Below are 7,307 nucleotides of genomic sequence, written 5' to 3'. Positions count from 1 at the left end.
ATCAAGAGCATTAGGGAAATCAGTGCACCCCTGAACGCAGTTTTATATTTAGTTTTGTATAGTCATGTGTTTATGTGGCAATTACTCATAAGGAATTACTTATAAATATTATGTCTGTGCTGTTGTTGTTTTAAATGATTTATTCCTTGGCAGCAGGAGTCTTATCTGTTTACTTAAACTGTGTATAGCACCAAACATTGGTTGTTACATGTAAAGCTTTTAATGCTAATGCTAATGCTAATGCTACTGAACATAATAATATACTTTCCCTAGCTATAGCAAATAAAATCTCTTTTCATATAACTTATATCTGACCCACAGACTGCTTTTGTTTTTTTATAAATTAAGTTTTATTGAAACACAGCCATGCTCATTTGTTTTCATATTGTCTGTAGCTGCTTTCATACTATAATGACAGAGTTGAGTAGTTGTAACAGAGACCATATGTCTGCAAAACCTAAAATCTTTACTATCTGGCTATTTACTAAAAAAGTTTACTGACCCTTGATCTATGTTAGTTGTTCTTACCCCAAATGATTGGATGGAATCACCTGTAAAGTCCAAAAAAAAAAAAAAGCAAAAAACCTGGCTCCATGTAACATCCCCAAGGAGAATCTTTAGAGTCAGTTAGAGCTGGAGATATGTGGTTTTTTAAAGTTCACAGCTAAAATTGAGAACCACCAGCCTAATGCAACACACAGTAGCAAGTATAATTTTAATAACTGTGATTCATCAAGTGCTTAATAGATATCAGGCATTGTACTAGAAACTCTATGTGTATTCTTCTCATTTTAATCCCCATAAAACCATTTTAGACACATCTTACAATCCTTGTTTTTTAGTCAAGGAAAGTGAAATTTTTTAAAGTTTACTTGTGCAAGATCACACAGCTAGTATGTGATGGAGGAAGGGTTTGAGCTAGGTCTTTCTGCCTGTTCAAGATTGATAACAGGAAAAAAATATCCAGGTGGAGAAAGCCTCTGATTCTTGCCCCCAAGATTTTCTTTTCCTTTGGGGAGCTATACTATCCACTGCCAACACTACCTAGGCCTGAATGAATGACTGCCCCAAATATGGTTGCAGAACTCTCCCATTAATAGGATGTAGTGGGAAAAAAAAGGTTGGATCATTCAAATAAGATTTTATTCAAAATCAGAAGATAACAAAAGGGAAATAAACTGTGGAGTAAATGAAGCTCCTCATTCATCTTCAATGAGGAGCGTATCATAAAGAAGTCTCCCTACCTGGTTTGTTACCTGCCTCCACATAGCAGAGATTATCTTTAATCTCTTTGAACATTATAAAGAATCTCGAGACTCTTTCACGTCTGAGATCATAGAAAGTAAGACAGAGCGAAAGGAAGTTCCTTCTCTATCTTGCTTAAAATGCACCTTTCAAATTCTGGTTTTCTGGGTGATTTACATATGAATGTCCAATTTTTTGTTAACTGGCTACTTGTGACCACATGATAGACCTAATATATGCACTAGAGATACTGAGCATGTATTACTGTTGGAGGACATCACCTGGTTACAAAATGATTTTGGTCTCAATAATCTAAAACTGCATATTTAAATAGATGGATGTGGTCCCAATTATTAGCTATATTAAAGGAAACTTATCGATTCATATTTATCTTGAATTTATTAGAGTCTGGAGTCTTTCTTCTGATAACTCTTACTGTGGTTTGACAGATAATTTTGGTAATCCATTTTCAAATTCTAGTATCTTATTTATTATTGGTAATTTATACCTAATAAAACATCAATGTTTTATGGTGCAAGGTATAAATAGAAAAAAAGCTTCAGGTTTAACTGAACAGATTTAAAATGGTACCTTCACAAAAATGCCTTTATTCATAAGGATGACATCCTTAATAGGCATTTATAATCATTAAAAGGCATTTACACAGCCCATTTGGAAGGCAGTAAGGTGGTTACAAAGGAGACTAAGTATAGGGTTGCCATATGACCTACAACCCTATTAATAGGTATATACTTGAAAGAACTGAAAGCAAGGACAGGAATGGATATTTGCACCCTGGTGTTTATGGCAGCATTACTCATGATTGTTACGGATGGAGATGGCTTAAGGGTACTGTCACTGATGAACAGAAGGGTGAACTGTGGTGTGTACATACAATGGATCACTGAGTGACTGCAAGAAGGAATGAAGCTCTGAGGCACGCAACTAAGTGAATGAAACTTGAGGTAATTGAGTGAAATAAGCCAGAAATGAAAACACAGATATTCTAACACCTCACTAATATGGACTAACTATAATGTGCAAACTCTGAGAATTGAATTAGAGAGAACAGATTATTAGGGGAAGGTTTATGGTAAAAGTTCCTAGATTGTAAGCTCTCACTGCAGTTGTATCTATTTCTGAATTGTAACGATTGCTTCTAAATTCTGACTGAGCTCTGTGTATAACCAATCTCTTTGTTCCCTGGAACTTTGGTTATCTGTATGATACCTGAGACTCAGAACTAAAGTTCTGTGAGCTCTGAAAGTCAGTATTACCCTATACAGCAACTGCTTAAAAAGCAGAGATATGAATGAAGCTGATCTGGTTATGACTAAGGTAAAATCAGACCGAAAGGTAAAGGATGACATTGACTGTGTTTACATTTCCACTTCTGTGTGAGACCAAAGGAAGAGGTGTTTATTTGGTGCAAAATTTATATTTTCTCTAGCACACTATCTAATTCAACTTGTATGGTCAGCTTATTAGAACACCATAATTATATGGAAACTTGAATAAAGAGTGAGATCTTGTTGGTTTGTAGAGGTGACTGTGATGCCCTGATACATCCCAGAGTAATTTGGGCAGAAGATTAAAAAGTATTTGCAAAGTTCCTTTGAGGGACTGGGGGAAAATGTGGAAATATTGAACTTCCCCTCTTGGGGAATTCCTGATATTCTTGCAAGCATTGGAGACCACTAATTTAATAGGCCAAACCCTTGATCTTGGGATTTGCCCTTATGATACTTACTCCTGCAAAGGAGAAGCTAAGACTACTTATAATTATGCCTAAGAGTCACCCCCAAAGAACCTTTTTTGTTGCTCAGATGTGGCCTGTCTCTCAAAGCCAACTATGCAGGTAAACTCACTGTCCTCCCCCATACATGGGACATGACTACCAGGGGTGTAAATCTCCCTAGCAATGTGGGACATGACTCCTGGTGATAAGCTTGGCCCTGGCATCATGGGATTGAGAAAGTCTTCTTGACCAAAAGCGGGAAGAGAAATGAAACAAAACAAAGTTTTAGAAAGCTGAGAGATTTCAAATAAAGTTGAGAAGTCATTCTGGAGGTTATTTTTATGCATTATATCGATATCCCTTTTTAGCTTTTAGTATATTAGAATAGCTGGAATGAAGTACCTGATACTGTTGAACTGTAATCCAGTAGCCTTGATTCTTGAAGATGATTGTATAACTACATAGATTTTATGGTGTGACCATGTGATTGTGAAAACCTTGTGACTGACACTCCCTTTATGCAGTGTATGGACAGATGAGTAAGAAAATAAAGCCAAAAAAAATAAATACATAATCAGATAGGATAAGGGGTATGGGATGTTCTGGGTGTTTTATTTTTATTTTTATTCTTATTTTTATTGTTGGAGTAATGAAAATATTCAAAAATTGATTGTAGTGATGAATGTACAACTATATGAAGATACTGTGAACCACTGATTGTACATTTTGGATGATTATATTACATGTGAATTTATCTCAATAAAATTGCATTGAAGGGGCGGGCCGCGGTGGCTCAGCGGGCAAAGTGCTTGCCTGCTATGCCGGAGGACCTCGGTTCGATTCCCGGCCCCAGCCCATGTAACAAAAACGGAGAAACAAAATACAATAAAACAAGAAAATGTTTAAAAGATGTTTCCCTTTCTTCCTCCTTTCCTTCCTTCTATCCTTCCTTCCTTCTCTCTGTCTTTCCTTTAAAAAAAAAAAAAAAAAATTGCATTGAAAAAAGAAAAAAAAATTACAGTGAAAACCAATATTCTGGTGAGTTTTGCCAGGTAGCAGAGCTGGTAGAATGAGCCTCTTTGCTGAAAGTTGTCTGATGTCTCTTGAAAGTGTTCTGTTTACTGTCACCAAGGGATAAGTCTCAGGGAGTCAGGTGAATTTCAGATACGCTCAGTGTTGGGCTGGAGGTGTTAGAAAACAGGCCAGTTTAGAAGCAATTTTAGATGGGACTCAAACATTTTATTTAGTCCTTCTGCAATAATGTCCACAAGGACCTTGCTCCAGAAATGCCAGAACTGACTTGGGTGACATTTCCTATGTTATTCTGGATTGTTACCCTAAATCTAAGGTAAACTCTCAGGCCTAGTTTGCATATGCTGACTTGGGTATGGCTTGAGACTGGACTCTAAATATGAAGGCTAAATCAGACATTATTGGTTTCTTCCAAATTTTTTAGTGCAATTGCTTTGGATAATCTTCCTTTGTTATTTATTTTCTAGAGTTTTATTTTAATGAACACCGGTAATAGGAGGGGTGTAACGGTGTGGACTGGTGAAGAGAGTAAAAGTCATGGAGAATCTGTAGGGGGAGGGGAAGTTGGGGAAGATAAACAGGACTCAGTGGGTAAGGGTTGGAGCTCCTGCCCTGTCTTCTCTTTACCTAAAGCCATATGGTAAATCCAAGTGACTCAGCTCCTGTACTCCCTATTTTGTGCATATGTGAGTGTTTCATGATATATTCCCTCTCCCCACATGAACTATTTACATTAGAGAGGTCTCAGGCCTAGCCAAACTTTTACAGGTTTTTTTTTTAGGTAATCCCAACTACCTTCATCACCCTTCAATTTCTCATCCCTCATCATCCTTCATTCCCACACTGCCTCAAATTGACAGCTGATTGTACTTCTATGCCTGTGGGCACACATCTAAAATCATAGCATTGCCAACTGTCAAAAGGAAGGTTCTGTGACTAAAGATTCCTACTATTTCTTCCTTTTCATTCTCATTGAACTTTATACTTTCTATACACTCATCACCAACGAACTTTATACTCTAGTTGTTTACAGGTACATATTGCTGCATTCTTTTGGCTAGATTGTTAAATTTTTTTAAGGCAGAGAAATGTGCCTCTTCATCTTTGTAGTTCCTGTTCTCCATCCAGTCCTCCCCAATCTCTACCCTCTTCCTCAATAACAAGGAGTTGTATAGATATGTGATCTAGTCAACCTTTCTTAAGTCTCAGTTACATCTGTTGAAATAAGTGAGTTGGGATACAAGGTCTTTTCTAAATCTAACATGAGAAGCAATGCTGTAGACTGACAATTATAAATTCTAGAGCAATTTTAAATCATACAATAGTTTAAAAATAAATAATAGTTTATTCTAAAAAAATCAAAAGGAAGAACAAAATAGTATAGACATGTGCGCTGGTTTGAAAGGAAGTATGCCCCCTAAGAAAAGTCATGTTTTAATATAAATCCCATTTCTTATAGGTAGAATAGTCTCTATTCAATGCTGTGTATTTGGGACTGTGATGGGATCATCTCCCTGGTTGATGAGATTTAGTTAAGAACGGTTGTTAAACTGGATTAGGGGATGATATGTCTCCACCCATCTGAGTTGGTCTTGATTAGTTTCTGAAGTCCTATAAAAGAGGAAACATTTTGGAGAATGAGAGACTCAGAGAGAGCAGAGAATGCTGCAGCACCACGAAGCAGAGAGTCCACCAGCCAGCGACCTTTGGAGATGAAGAAGGAAAACGCCTCCCGGGGAGCTTCATGAAACAGGAAGCCAGGAGACAAAGCTAGCAGATGATACCGTATTCGCCATGTGCCTGTCCAGCCGAGAGAGGAGCCCTGACTGCGTTCACCATGTGCCTTTCCAGATGAGAGAGAAACCCTGAACTTCATCGGCCTTCTTGAACCAAGGTATCTTTCCCCGGATGCCTTTGATTGGACATTTCTATAGACTTGTTTTAATTGGGACATTTTCTCGGCCTTAGATCTGTAAACTAGCAACTCATTAAATTCCCCTTGTTAAAAGCCATTCCGTTTCTGGTATATTGCATTCCAGCAGCTAGCAAACTAGAACAACATGTCAGAACATATACTGAAAAATTCATTAGGCATTATGTCCATTTATTTGTGTGTGAGCTAAAAAATAGCACTACTCTTTTTTCAGTGTTAATGCTAAAAGCAAAATGTATTTGATGATTTATCATCTTTGACTGATTAAGAAACTAAAGACTATAATGACATAAACATAAAAGGAATTTAAAAAACAACGTTTACTGAGTCCTTACTATGTGCCAGGCACTGATTTAATGCTTTATATGAAATGACTCATTTAAATTTCTTAGTGTTTCAGTGGTAGAGCCTGAGGCAGAACCTAAATTTCTAGACATTCCATATAAACATTAAATAACAAAATGTGAAATAAAACTAAATTGTTTAAAATATACATGTAATTACAATAAAAACGAAATTGTTTCCATTGTGTTAAAGCTACAAAATAGTGATTTCTAAGCACAAATGACTATAGAGCATATTTAAGACGTTAGCTTTTAGTAATTCTTTAATGTATTATTTTAGCTCAAGGTGCTTCTCAGACACTATTCACTTCACTGCATTAATACAAATTCCACTGCATTAAAACAAATTAAACAATTTTAAAAGAGTTTAGAAGTTTAAATATTTATAATTCTATTTAAATTTCAACATAATTCTTAAATTTTATTTATACTAACACTCAACAAATCTCACCTACCTTCAAAATGTTACTATCATATACAATAATAATAGTTTAAAAAATAAAGCAAAATCAGGAAAAAATCTTGCATTGAGTTGTTAATTTGAGAATAAAATCCAAAATACCTTTTTCTTGCTGTCTAATCATGCTATCTTTCTTTTAAATAGACTCAGTCTCAAGAGACAATTTATTCTCTGTATTTCATACTTCTAGGCTAACTGTGGAGTGCAAAGCATATAAATGACTTCTGGGAGATAAGTTTTAATTGCTGACACTTAAGTGTTTTCCTTCAAAGCTGCTCTTCTTTTTCTGCCAACTCTGTTGAATAATATCTTGGAAATGAATTTTGGGAAGCCCTTCCATTCTTAAGTTATTTTTTAATTGAAATATGGATGAAATAATAAAAAAAATAAATTTAACTTAAAAATCATATTTTAAAAGGGAACTCTGAAGGGTCCTTACCAACCTTGGTAGTTATCAATAGTTCAAAGAATTTACATTATCTAGGTTACTGGTAATGGAAGTTGGGTTACTTGCTTTGCCTTTTCAGGGCCGTTGGCATGTCTGCCTAGCAACAG

The sequence above is a fragment of the Tamandua tetradactyla genome, chromosome 4 (assembly GCF_023851605.1).
Source record: "Tamandua tetradactyla isolate mTamTet1 chromosome 4, mTamTet1.pri, whole genome shotgun sequence".
NCBI classification, from domain to species: Eukaryota; Metazoa; Chordata; class Mammalia; order Pilosa; family Myrmecophagidae; genus Tamandua; species Tamandua tetradactyla.
Note: the sequence above shows the minus strand (reverse complement) of the source record.